This window comes from Tachypleus tridentatus, chromosome 13, assembly GCF_004210375.1.
Source record: "Tachypleus tridentatus isolate NWPU-2018 chromosome 13, ASM421037v1, whole genome shotgun sequence".
NCBI lineage: Eukaryota > Metazoa > Arthropoda > Merostomata > Xiphosura > Limulidae > Tachypleus > Tachypleus tridentatus.
In genome coordinates, this window is record NC_134837.1 from 67,055,614 (window position 1) to 67,070,947 (window position 15,334).

Genomic DNA, 15,334 nt, shown 5'->3' on the forward strand with positions numbered 1-15,334 from the left:
CATTGCTTTGTTCAATGTGTTTGGAGTAAGGATATCAGAATTATACTAGAGATGGAAAGGCTGTCTTATGAAATCAGATTAGGAAGCCTTAACTTGTTTCTCTTGAGAATAGAAGGATAAGTGATGATCTCATTGAATTCACAAGTTTATCTGAGGAAAGGCCTTTGATTTCCTTGTGTTGTATTCTACAGATACTAAGACACAACTTTAGGATTAAAAATATAATGTAGGCTCCAGCTGATGCAACTTTATTAACTAGGGAAGCTGCTCTTGGCTGTGAACTGAAATGCAGAACTTACAATAGTTTTACATTGAAATAGACAAATAAGGCTCTACTTAAATTTTGAGTTTTTCTCAGTTGTAGGTGTACAGAGATCAAATGGTCTCTTATTATTTGTAATGTTAAGAAACATTAATTAAGGTGACCTTGTTCAAAGTGGTAGAAATAGAAATTCTGATATAAATTCAAAGTTTTAACTGCTTCCAAAAGCCATGCTGAGAATCATTAATTAAACATCAATTTGCCAAATGATATTCTGACAACAGATTACTCATAGCAGAAGACAAACTACTAAACATATAATAGTTATACTACAGTTTCTTGAAAATTTACCACTTTCATTTTTACTTTTTTCAATAATGGGTTAGCCATAAACTTCAAAAGACCAAATGGTTCCTTCTTGTCCTTAAGAAGCTATATTATTTGTAATCTTAAGCTTACGATAACACACTAACAATTATTATTGATGTAAATGAAAGTCTGATGCATAATAATTAAACTTGTATTTTTACGTTATTTTAGAGAAGACCGACCTGTTTCCCATCGACTTCGATGTCAGCTACGTAGTTTTCGAAAACAGTTGGTACATAGACTTCTGGAAACTGATCTTTACTGAAGACAATTAGCAAGCACGTTTTACCACAAGCACCATCCCCTACGATAACTAATTTCTTCCTAATGGCAGCCATAGTACTTAGCTTACTTTTTGGTATTGGAGCCGAAGTCTTGAAAAAAACAAACAACTCTTAAGTTAAAGCCTTAATAAAGGGACTTATAATCACAAAACGTGAAATCACTGATTAAACTTTCTCGGCTAAATGTATACTGAAACTAAAGTAATAAACGTGGTTGTCATCGGATATCTGCAAAATATTTAATACCTATCACGTCAGTCCCAGAAATTTTAAAATTTTAGTACCATAAACTACGAATTCACTCTTTTTGGGTGAATCATGCAATGACACTGCCATCTAGTAGTGGACACTCCTTAGCTTTAATGAATTTAACTTTTATTTTATTATTTTTATATTTAAAGGACGCCAAAAATAGCTTGTTCAGGAATTTTTTCAAATATTATATTCTGCTAAAAATACTTGGTTTCGTTTCTCTTTGTATGTGACGAGCTAAATGCTAACGAATGGTCTAATCTTCTTGCTTTCTTGCAATTAATACACATACTTCTTCCCGATAAATTTTCTTGAAGAGTTTTATATAGTTGGTCAAATTCTTTTGGAATATTTGGTGAAAATAATATCAAGTAGAGACCACATAGTGATAACGAATTGATTAATTACTTCAGTAACTCTTCTACATCTTAAGTTTTCCAGTAGGCCTAGTATAATTCTCGTTTTTTCAACATAAATTTCGAAAATAACTTACAAATACGCTTAGGTGTATGAATTTCCCACTAATTAACCAATAACAATCACACTATATAACTCATTGTTTAATTGAATCGCTGTTTACCTTACTAACTGTCACTGACTCAAATCATTCACTAAATATTCATTTAACTTATTTAACTCACGAAGTCATTTTTATATTTAACTAGAAATTTATGGATAATTAAATAGCCCTTAACATTCATGAAATTTCTAGATCTTAGATTATCATAACATGCTTCTTCCAGCAAACAAACATTAATGTATTTCAATATGGCCGGTATGGATATTAAAACTTTTATTAAATATAGTACAACATTTCGACCTTCCTAGGTCATCTTCAAGTATTTTTTTTTGTCAATCTGAAGATGACCTAGGAAGGTCCAAAACGTTGTACTCTACTTTATTTTAGTAAAAGTTTTAATGCCCATACAAGCTGTCTTGAGATACATTTTTGCTTCAGGTGACTTTTTCGTCACCACGAAACAAACATTGATTTCATTCCATATTCCAGGATTAATAACTGCTTTTCTCAGACTGGGTGTGAGGCAATATTGCTCAATACTGCACGTTGTGTGAGTAGGTCGGCAGCAACTTTGTTCATTTTAGTACAGGTGATGTCTAAAGGTTATGGCCTCGGTTAAGTTCTAATGAAATTGACTAGCCACTTGATAAATGCAAGGTTTCCTGTTGCAGTTATACATCCTTAAATAAAACCTTGAAGAGTAAGTCAGTGAGAGTTTTCAGTAAAAGTGTCAATCTGTCACGATCTGAAACAAATACACCATCGTGAAGAGGGACAGTTGAACACCAACCTTCATGAGTACCTTTTTGACTCTAAAAGAAGTCCCCTCCTAGATACAGAAATTTAGTAAATGCTGTAAAAGTACACGAGTTCTATCTAGTTAGAACTATCGATAAAGGGAAAAGCGCTGATGACTTCTGGTGCACCAAGAATGGCTAACCGTGTTCTTCGTAGGGGGACTGAACTTGGTTGAAGGAAAGCATAAACATCTAAAACTTTTTGTGGTGATATGTCATTTGGTGAGTATACGACCAGATGAGACGGTCTGTAAAGGATTGCAAGATTTATACCAATCAGAGCCATTCAACCCCTATTTATGACAGAAACAGGAACATTACAGAGACTGGAGGCATTGTTGGTGAACAATATTTGTCAAACAGAGCTACCTTAAAAGTAGGTTGGACATTAAGTGCTAAATGACAAAATAAGTGGATCACGGACAGTTGTGAACTCCACGAGCTGGAGATGTACTGTTTTTTATGCGTTATGTAATCATGAACTATGCAGGATCTTGGGGTTTGAGCAGAGCCACTGAATGACCCACTAAGAGCACCTTCTTGTTCTGTTTCCTTAGAGAAGTGGCTTAGCACTTGCCAGAGTATCAGAGTTCCCTGCCATACTGTGCCCACAATATTGAAAATATATTGGTCAGAAGAAGGTGGGGAAGTTAAGAAGGAAATTGTCTGACCAAAAACCATGGTTTTTCGTAAGCATGCTTAACAGATTTTTGTTCCTGCTGAGACTTAAAGGTACAGTGAGGGAGAAATTGGATCGTTTTTGAAGGATTTCACCTGGAATGACTACTGGACTATGGAATAAGCTGTACAATACCTGGTTCTGAATCTAAACAGTTTGGATCTAGACTCCATTGTGCACTTATATGAAAAGCAACCCTGGGGTTGGAAGACATTCATTCCTAAATTGAGTTGCAGATTTTATCTTGATGAAAAACAAAGAAACCTGTCACAGTTATTCAAGACACAAAAGTGGGCTGTTTTGGAAAGCTTGACATTTCACACGAGTAATTTTTCCTATTTCAATTACAGGAATTATCCTGTAATGGTGTCAGCAGATTGTGAGAATTATTGATGACGAGAAACCCACTTGTAATAAAAATGTATCTCATAACGGCTGTTATGAATATTAACACTGTTATTGATAAGGAGAGAACAACGTTTTGACCTTCCTAGGTCATCTTCAGGTTAAGAAAGAGAGAATTGGAATGTGACCGTTGACGGACACGTCTTAGGGACGAGAGTATAAACGGGTACGGGATTGTAGGGGCATTGCAGGTGTATGTTAGATTATTAATTGGTATAGTTTTAGTTCCTGTAGGAAAACAAATATAAACAAATGCAAAATCAAAGAAGCCATACTTATACAACAACTAAAATCAAAATTAAATCAAGATAAAGAAACACCATTATACCTATACTAATTAATAACCTAACATCCACCTGCAACACCCCCTACAATCCCGTACCTGTTTATACTCTCGAACATAAGACATGTGTCCGTCAACGGTTACATTCAAATTCTCTTTTTTTAAAGAAGATGACGTAGGAAGGTCGAAACGTTGTTCTCTCCTTATTAATAATAGTGTTAATACCCGCAACAGCCGTTCTGAGATACATATTGTGATTATTTTCTTGTTAATTAACAAGTTCGTAGAAAGGAGAAAATAGCAATACTTGAGTGCGAGAAATGTCCTTACTCTTACTGAGACAGTTTCTGTCATGATGTAGTATGAAGTAAACATATAAGTTAGTTGTAAGAGTATGTGTGTGTTTTCTTATAGCAAAGCCACATCGGGCAATCTGCTGAGCGATTGTAAGAGAAGAAGAAACGTATAAAAGATAAGGGTTACTCAACTGCTCACAACTCTAGGCATTGCAGTACAATTGCATTGGTGTTCAGTGAACATTTCATAATATGCTATTGGTGCATGTATCGGTACATTGTTCTGATAGGTAAAAAAAAAAGCATCTAGTTTGCATTTGGAACATTAGGTCACTTTAAGTGAATTTTTTTTAAAGTGATAAGCAACTATGCAGATATAACTTTATCACTACATTATTTGTATTTCACACCCTATGCTTATCTATCAAGACATCACCTTGCTTTGCATGTGGGATATTGGGTAATTTTTATTAAACTATTATTTTATTGAACAGCTATGCAAATAAAATTATTGATTTTAACTGATTGTACAACAGGTGCAGTAGAGTCAACATCAAGTGGAGAACATCAACTGCTACTCTATTTCTAGGAAATAAGAAGGGCATAAGATAGACCAGGAGTGTTAAAATCACTTTGCATCACATTGTGTGGCTTTAACCCCAATTCTTTATAGGCTGGGCATGTGTTGGTATGTGCCTGTCAAAGTTGATTGACACAGAAATGGCCAGAACACTGGTAAAAGTCATAGTATATCAGGTATTCCAAGGAAAGCTACTAATCGTTTCATTTAACATGAACATTTTTCTGTAAAGTGAAAGTAAATTAAATGTGAATGGAAAGGCCATGTTTTGATTATGTATAGGAAACCTCACTTACATAAAAAAGGTAGTTGCATTGAGAGAAGTTGTGATCTATGTCAAATACATCCTGAAGTATGGTCACACATTTCATTATGTGACTAAAACCGGAAAGTGGTATTCCAGAAGATAAAAATGCCAGGTTTAAACTTAAACACAGAACATGCGCATTCATTAGCACTAAAGTGAAATTTCTGAGTCATATTTTTGGTAGAGATGGAACTTTCGTGGCTCCTTCTATAATAATATAATTGTAAAATTGGACTCAACCTGTGACCAAGTGAAAAAAATCACAGTTTCGTTGGTTTTACATCACACTGCTTCACCATTATTTTTCCTTACTAAGGTAGAGAAGGTGGAGCAAGGAATATGAGTCAGCATTTTAGTCTTTGGATTGTGATTTATTAGAAAATACACTGTGGGCATATCAACGACTGGACTGTGGCTTTCTGCTAGAAAAATGATGAACTGATAGTTGAATTAAAGCAGTGTTATCACAGTTGGAAACAGAGTATAAATGTAATCACGTATGGTAATCATACACTCTTAGCTCTCGAATGCAAATATTGTATATTGAAGAAAGAATTATGTACAGTTGTTGTCTTCTTAAAACACTTTCAGTAATATTTGTATGGTTGAAAGTTCACTGTTTGAGTGTCACTAAAGTAGTTAATAAACTTAAAAATTGCAAAGGGTTAATAATATAATAAATAATGGAATTGCAGGAGTATGACAAAATAGTATATTACTGTTCACGTTTACAGCAAGGAAATATGGATGGAGTATCGTACCAAATAGGAAGACTATCCATTCAATGAATTTCTGTATCCTCCACGTTATTTCGGAGTTGGTATTAGTTCTGTAAAAAAAAATAAGCTTTACACTAGGAAGGAATGCCATGATTAATTTGAAAGCTGCAGCAAGAGAAATTCTAACATGGGCTCTCCTTGCCGCGTTCTGTTTGTTTGTAGTTAAGCATAAAGCTACACAACGAACTATCTGTTCTCTGCCTACAACGGGTATTAGAATTCAATTTATAGCGTTATAAGTCTGCAGACTTACCATTGTGCCAATGGGGGCTTTTGTCATGCATAAAGTAAAGCATTAATGGTCAGGATAATGAATTCACGTAATTTATGAAACTTATATAACCACTACTGAAATGTGTGCTGCCGTTGTTGAAATCTATATTTTGACATTTTAATTTATATGTTTATTTATTAAATAAAGTCCACCCTGATGTAATGATGGTTTAATATCTGTAGTAAGTAAAAAATGAGTACACGTTGAAAATTTAAGATTGGGCGAATTAATTATATTAGTGAGTTAACAATTTTTGTTAGTTGTTGAGGTGAGAGTGAAAGTCAGTACATCTATTTCTCCGAGATCAAGTCAGTAAATTAGTCAGTGTATGTGTTATCAATAAATCGATGTGTAAATTCTTCAAGCACGTTTGTAAGTACATTACGCTTACTAGTAAACGTAGTCTGTAACAAATATTGTTAAAGAAATGTAAAAGAAATCGTTATATTTAATTTGACTGGGTTTCAGATAAATTTTACCCAGTAATTTAAAGAATCCGTCTAATAGTAGGAAATGCTACGCTACTTACGTAGGAATGAGGAGGGGTGGCCCGACATGGACAAGTGTGTTAAGGCGTTCGACTCGTAATCCGAGGATTGCGGGTTCGAATCCCGGTCGCACCAAACATGCTCGCCCTTTCAGCCGTGGGGGCGCTATAATGTTCAGTCAATCCCACTATTCGTTGGTAAAAGAGTAGCCCAAGAGTTGGCGGTGGGTGGTGATGACTAGCTGTCTTCCCTCTAGTCTTACACTGCTAAATTAAGGACGGCTAGCACAGATAACCCTCGAGTAGCTTTGCGCGAAAATTCAAAAAACAAACAAACAAAAGTAGGAGTGAGGAAATAGAAAACAACTCAGAATAAATTTCAGGATGACAACATAATAAGTGAAATCGAACATTTGCTAGATATTATGAAACAGTAGAAAAAAGAATAACAAAAATAACATAGAATAATAAAAGATCAAGAAATGAGAACTTAACAAAAGATTTTAAAGAGGAATTATGAAGAAAAGTAAATCTGATTGAAGAAAAGATCGATGAAGATACTGAATATATGCAAAGGGATCAAACACTAAGAGTGTATAAGTACAAAAGGACACCAACGATACAAAAGGGCGTCTATAAAGTGTAGAAAAACTTTATTAGCAAATTTCAAGACTTGTATGTCTTAACTATTAGTTAACTAATAGTACTAATAGTAACTGTTAGTGAGGTAGAAAAGTGATAAAGCATATGGATAGTGAATTGATAAGTGTAAAGATTACACTATTAACACCTCTTTCTCCAATATAAAATATCATTTATTATAAATTGTGGAATGGGATAATTTATTTGGCTCCCCATGTTATCATTACTTCTGTGCTATCTGTAATTGTAGAACTTTCTTTGACTACTCTACTAATGACACTACCAAATTTATTTCCAGTATTTAGCTGGCCGGTTCAACAACATTGACCAATCGAGAAACCAATAGACTGTGATGCCCAGGCACTATGGGAGACATAATAGGTTCAACTCAAAAATAGTTTCCAAAGTGAGCTGTTGGAATAATTAACAACAAACTGTTTATCCAGTTGTCCATTTGAGAGGACTGGCGTTAATGTCACTAAGAATGTTTTAGTTCAGAGCCATAACAATTCTAAAACACTGATAACTGTTTTATCCACCAATCAGAGGGAAACAAGGAACTAACTAAATGTTAAACAAAGGAATTCGGTGGACGTATGGAGCAAAGTGCAGCTGCTACTGTCCCACTGGCAGCACATGAGATAAAATATATTATTTAAAATCAGTCCAAGTTTAAGGATTTATTGATAGGAGATCTTGCAGTGTGTTCATCGACATTGGTTCCTCAGCTAATATTATTTGTATTAGCGCAGTAAAAAATGGAGGAAATTGGCTCTGGAGACGAATAAAGAAAATGAGCTGATGTTAACAACAGAGGGACATTAAGTTTCAACAAAATAAGAGTTGGAGTAACCATCACTTTCTGAGCTATTCTATATCTTATGATGTGTAAGGTTAGACTAGTTTGACCATCTATAAACAGAAATGGATGTAAGGTTAGACTAGTTTTACAGTCAATAAGCAGGAATGGGTGTAAGGTTAGACTAGTTTCACCGTCTATAAGCAGGAATGGTTGTAAGGCTAGACTAGTTTCACTGTCTATAAGCAGGAGTGGTTGTAAGGCTAGACGAGTTTCACTGTCTATAAGCAGGAATGGATGTAAGGTTAGGCTAGTTTCACCGTCTATAAACAGGAATGGATGTACACTATATAATAATTTTTATACAAGAGGTGGAACTTTTAGTGACAACTAGGTGAGAAATTATTGTTCCACTAATATTTCAAGTATGTATATCAGGACCTATTAGGAATAAGTTTACTTCCATTTACTGAGGCTTAATGAAACCACATGCATCAAAATTTTGTGAGATATTAATGGTTGGAAGAGTTGTTGAGGTTTGAAGTTTGGAAAATGTGAAGCTTATAGGTAATAAATGAAAATCATCAGGGGCAGTTGCTTTTGAGGAAAGATGAAGAAAGTCTGATGTTAAATCGTCATATAAAACATTTTATAATTTCACTTACAGGAGCTGTGTGACCAGAGTTGTGGAGATTTAGCAGTTAATTAATCTCATAGATTAAAATTCTTACTTTTATCACTTAAACTGAAAAAAGTGAATATTTCATATGATAGCTTCCAAGTAGGTCAGTTAGCCAGCTGATTCCTACTTGTAGAACAGATGCTGGGACTTCTAAGGAGATAGAAGCCAAGAAGTAACAATGAGGAGGATGGGCCAACAAGGTAAATGAAATCACAAAGACTGATGTCTCCCTTCTGTGAGGGATTAAATATTCTTTGGATACTTTACCTGGATCAGTAATCTGAAGAGTGGACATGGAGAGGGCAAGTCGAAAAAGAAAGAAGCTAATACATTGTAATAAAGTTTTGTGTTACGATTTATATTACGTAATACACTTGCTACACTTCAATGACTAATGGAGTATGCTGTGTCTTAACTACCCTGGAATATTCTATACATCTACTCACATTTTCACCTGCTTCTTTTGTTGAATTTAAACATCCCAGTGAAGGAACAACGTCTGAAGGATTATATTGCACTTCAATTTATAGTCAACAGATGGAGCTTTCGAATAGGTCATCTTTTACCTCATCGTTTAATTCACTTGTATGAGTAATAAATAACATGAACAATTTTTCTTCTTAGAAAATGAGAAAGTAAATTTGAAATGTTATGAACAATACAAAACAGTCAGAACCATAACATTCACTTTCCAACATTTTATTTAAGTTAAAATTAAATAGTTCCGTTCATCACGGTTATAATAAAACAATTTCACCGCATTATTCGATTCAGAAGCGATATACGGATTGGTTGGTTTGGTGTTTTATGGCGCAAAGCAACTAGGATATACAGAAAAATGAATAATTTATTCAGTATTCTCAATAATATACAAACATTCTTAAAATAAACAAACAATCTGGACAGACGAAAATGTTAAAAATTCAAATGTACAAAAAAAACCCAAAAAACACTTAAACTTACCAACTGTACTCGTTTTCCTGCACATAGTTATTTATGACTTAACACGTGCTACATCTCAAGATACGGGAACAAACCAGGGCGATCATTTCACTTAAAGTCAGTGACCTTAATTGTAAGAGGTTAGCGATTAAATGTAAGCTCGGAAACTCCTCGTACTTTAACTTCTAATAACCAGCACAAAAAACATAATGTTACTCGTTTTTCTGTAACACAGTATACAACTATAACCAAGCTCTACTATACACAAGGATAAAAGAAAAACTTTAAATCACTTTATTTCTTTTTATTATTATTTCTTTTCTTTTAATGAAAGTTAATTCTCAGCTTCCTGTTTTGAAACAGTCTCCACTTAAGTAACTGTGGGTATCGAAGAGAGACCAATCTGACAGAGATTGTGTAATCACTGTTACTACACTGCAAAGTCAAGGTAACCTTGAAATTAACTCTCGAAACACACACAATAATCAACACAGATTGTAGATTTTATTATAGGCTTTTTAGAAATAATGAATAAGACCAAATCGGTCTTAGGTAATATTCTAAATACAACTGATATAAATATTAACAACAACGTTAGTATATCTTGTTCCAGCTTTATTATAAACAATCAGTGATAACTACCTACTTTGTAGGTTTTGTTCCAAATGCATTAGAAATAATGAATATAACAACAACGCCATGATGGATGATGGTGATCTGAGTGCTACATAGACCACACATTGGTGCAGCAGTACCAGATAAAATGAAGTGGTGGGTTAAAAAACTGTGACCAATGCGTAGCCTTGCCAAAACAACCTTCTCTCTTTGATCCTTACAGAAGCAAGAGGGCCAAAAACCTAGAGAAGGTTTGATTTGAAAAAGTTTGTTATTGTGTTGCTCATTCCAGGTTGCTTGCCACTTGGTGTGCAGTCTGGATTTGATAACTGGACCATAGTCCATGTATGGAATGGGTACTGGAATGATAGATCCAGAACAGACAGATTTTGCTGCTCTGTCGGCCAGCTCATTCCCATAAATACCAACATGACCTGGTATCCAAAAGAATTGGACGGAGATAGATGAGAGAGAAAGATGGGCCAGTTTGTTTTCGATATTGATGAGAAGAGGGTGGTGACTATCATGGAATAATTCCAGGGCCAAGAGACAGCTGAGTGAGTCCGTATATATTGTACAATTTGTATATTGCATTATTTCAATATGATTTAGGGCAAGAGAGATGGCATACAGTTCGGCAGTGAAAACAGAAACTGTAGGGAGGAGTCTGTGTGCCACAATTGAACTGTCACAAACCATGACAAAGCCCACTGAGTCACTCAATTTGGAACCATCTGTATATATAAGAATGGATGGATCATATGGAAGATGTTCAGCAAAGAAAGAGCGATATTTCCAATCAGGTGTATCTGCTTTCCTCAGATGACTCAAAGACAGGTCACAATTTGGGACAGTAATTTGCCATGGTGGACTAGGCTGATTTGAAGAAACTGCAATGTTATTCAAGGATAAATCCAAATCTTCTAATTGTGCCTGGATAGAGAGACTAAAAGAAACAATGGCAGATGTTCTGTTATTAAAAAGTGTAGTTCATTGTGGTCGGAAAACACAAGTCCAGGTAGGATGCTGTGGTAAGGATCGAAGTTTGGAGACAGTTAGAGAGAGTTGCAAATGGTGAATATATAGAGGGGGTTCATGAGAATCCACATACAGACTTTGCACGGGAGAAGTATGAAAAGCTCCAATGCAAAGCCGAAGCCTTTGGTGATGGATAGGATCCAACATTTTCAGTGCTGAGGTTCTGGAAGAACCATAGACCGCAGACAGATAGTCAAGTTTGAATCGATAAATTTTGAGCATGTAGTATCAGTCTGCTCTCCAAGAAGTAGAAGAGAGGACACGGAGAATGTTCAATGCTTTTAGACATTTGATACGAAGTTGCTTGATGTGCGATATAAAATTTAATTTACAATCAAATATAAGACCTAAGAACTTTACCTCAGGGACGACAGGAAGTACAACATTATCAAGACGGAGTTCTGGACCTGGGTAGATTCCCCGTTTGCGGCAGAAATGTACACAAACGGTTTTAAAGAGTGAATCCACATCGAGGGGTTTCAAACTAGGTATAACACAATAACACACGTTTATTAAAGTGTAGATTGAACTGGTCCTGTCTCGAACTAAAATATAAAAATAACACACGTTCATGAAACTGTACATTAAAATGGACCTACCTCGATCTAAGTATAACACAATAACACACTTTGATCAAAGTGTAGATTGAACTGGACCTACCTTGAATAAATTATAATGCATTATCCCTCACTGACCAACGTGTAGATTGAATTGGACCTCTCTTGAACTAAGTATAACACAACAACATATGTTGATCAAAGTGGACTTACCTTGAACTAAGTATAAATCAATAATATACGTTGATCAAAGTGTAAATTGAAATGGACCTACATTGAACTAAGTATAATGCAATAACACTCGCTGACCAAAGTTTAAATTGATGTGGGCCTACCTTGAACTAATTACAATATAGTAACACACTTTGATCAAACTGTAGATTGAACTAGACCTACCTTGATTTAAGTATAACACAATAACACTCGTTGATCAAAGTGTAGATTGAAGTGGACCAACTTTGAATAAAGATTAACACAATAACACACGTTAAACAAAGTGTAGATTGAACTCTCTTAAACTAAGTATAGCACAATAACAGATGCTGACCAAAATATAGATTGAATTGACCTCTTCTAACCTAGGTATAACAGAATAACATACGTTGATCAAAGTGTATATTGAACTGGAGCTACCTTGAACTAAGTATAATACTATAACACTCGTTCATTAAAATGTAGATTGAACTGGAACTTCGTTAAATTAGGTATAACACAATAACACACGTTGATCAAACAGTAGATTAAACTGGACCTACCTTGAAGTAAGTATAACACAATAACACACGTTGAAGAAAGTAGGTTGAACTGGACCTACCTTGAAGTAAGTATAACACAATAACACACGTTGAAGAAAGTAGGTTGAACTGAACTTGTCTTGAACTAAGTATAAAACAATAACACAAGTTGTCCAAAGTGTAGAATGAGTTGGACCTATTTTGAACTAAGTATAACACAATAACACATGTTGATGAAAGTGTAGATTAAACTAGATGTATTTTGAACTAAGTATAACACACTTTTATCAAAATGTAGGTTGAGCTGGGCCTACCTTGAACTTAGTATAACATAATAACACTCGTTGATCAAAGTGTAGATTGAACTGGACCTACCTTGAACAAAGTATAACACAACAACACATGTTGGTCAAAGTGTAAATAGAAATAAACCTACCTTGAGCATGTGTATAACACAATAACATATGTTGATGAAAGTGTAAATTGAAGTAGACCTATTTTGAACTAAGTATAATACACTTTGATCAAAGGGTAGATTGAGCTAAACCTAACCTTTACTAAGTATAACGCAATAACACACGTTGATCAAATTGTAGATTGAACTGGACTTACCTATAAACAATAAAAATATATTTAACACCAGTAACAGTAGACAGAGATTATGGCCCAATAATTATTGAGGAAGCTGTCCAAATAATGATCGTTAAACATCTATAACTGAAATATTTTGGATTAAAAGCGTGTCAAAACATATTCGGTAGTTTACCATGCTTTCCTAGGGTTTAGGAAAAAATTGCTAACGTTTCCGACGAACATGTTTCGAAGTAGCGTTCGTTCCACAAAACGAAACTGTCAACGAGTTTGAAACATCAAGAAGGACTGAATGACATTTGTGAAATCAGTTGAAGAAAAACGTACACAGGACAAAAAGAATTATTAACAAGAATAAATGAATATAGTGACCTGAAACGTGTCAGCACTATGTTCTCGACTCAGATAGCTAAGCTAAGTCACTTTGTGCGCGTAACCGTGTTTTCTACGGTATGTGAACATTTATTGTAATTATGGCAGGGAAATTAAAAGATATATATATATAGAACGTGACTTAGGACAGTATTTATAAAATTGAAAACGCATTCGTGTCTATAAGTACAGACGACGGACCAATCAGTGTGTTCTATTGGAGTACTTACGTAACATAATTCCGTTATGCCACTCCTTATTTTCGCACCTTGTTTTTGAATATGAATTACCCATAAACTGTTACATTCTGAATAAATAATTCTGAAGAAATAAGAAGTCGTGGTCTAATGGGACTTTTTACTTAGCTTATATTTTTGTCACATACCCAACATGTCCTTTCTCTGACCTGCTTCACTGAACAGCTCTGATACTAACGACTTGTGCTGTTCATTCCTATGTGGCTTAGGACAAGTACCATCTGTAACACATTTTATTTATGATGGCGTCTACTATAAGCTGTGGTTGTGTGACGGACGGGAGAAGGACTCAGTCCTATTTTTGCTATGATTGATGGGTGGGTATCCGTGGTTACAGCTAAACGGAAAGTGGGGAGAGGGATAAACTCAGTGTTGAAAAACATCTTGGAAACAAATTACCTTGAATTTATCCAGTGTTAGAGGAGTATATTTGATGTTTAAAATCACTGAAGGAACGGTGATATAGACCGTATTGTTTGATGTTTAAAATCGTTGTATGAATTTAAATCTTCGTAAATTACTTACTCTTAAACATATAAGGTTTATACATATTATATTTTTCAGTTTAGATAATAAACATATAAGAAAGAAAACATCCCACAGATCTGTTGTTTCATAAACCACGGACGTCAGTTATTAATTTAAGATTATTCACGAAAATGTTTTAAGTAGCTAACAACGATTTATTTCTACAAAGCTTTAACACTTGTAATTTTCTTATGACTCAGGAAAAGTTAAAAAAAGATAAAACTAATAAAACAAAGTTACAAGAAGTATGTAAAGTATATGAAATAGTAAGACAAAGTTGGAAAAAAAGAAAATAAAGTAATACAAAGTTAACAGAGAAAACGGAAACACCTGAACAAGAGAGTTTGAAGAGTATTACATTTTGTACAACTAGACATGTGAGTTTTATTTCATACTTTTAGAGCAGTGCACGGCCTTGTGGTTAGCGCACTCTAATTGTGAACCAATTGGTTCATGGTTCGATTGGCACCAATTAGAGTCATCGGTTCGTTATAAGAGTAACAGTTAAATCCCACTGTAGTAGTCGCTCAAGAACTGATGGCGGATATTGTTCTTTAGTTGCCTTTCTTTACGTCTATCAGTTAAGGGCAGACAGTCATTTTGTAGCTTCGAGTGACAATCCTAAATCAACACGACTAATATCAGTTTTGCTTTACAAGTTTAGTGCTATACGAAAAGAAGTTATTGAGCTAACTTTAAACGGAAAAAAATAGTGGATGAAAAGTAAAGTTCCATATAAAGTATGCAAGCTAATATTATGTACCTTTTTCTACTTCTATTATCTGAGATTTCTGATTTCTTTGCACAAGAGAAAACCTTTGACTTCCTGTACTTCACAACTTATAATGACACTCATTTATTGAGGAACACAGAAAGAAGCGTGATTGGCTACACAGTTTGTCTTATAAGTAAAGAAAAATGTCTTCTAAAAAACATAAAGTAGAAAAACATTTCCACCAATAGTAGAGCAGTTTCGAGAGTATGCGCAATATACATGTAAAGA

The 15,334-nt window shown here is 34.6% G+C and overlaps 1 long non-coding RNA gene across 1 annotated transcript; it reads right to left on the reverse strand.

Moving 5' to 3' along the window:
• Nucleotides 1–964: 964 nt before the first annotated feature.
• LOC143236764 (uncharacterized) lies at nt 965–15,225 on the reverse strand. The gene is made up of 3 exons (XR_013019740.1): nt 15,095–15,225; nt 9,661–9,765; nt 965–1,005 (listed from the first exon to the last, which is right to left on the reverse strand). It is a non-coding gene; the product is annotated as an uncharacterized LOC143236764 (long non-coding RNA).
• Nucleotides 15,226–15,334: the final 109 nt, after the last annotated feature.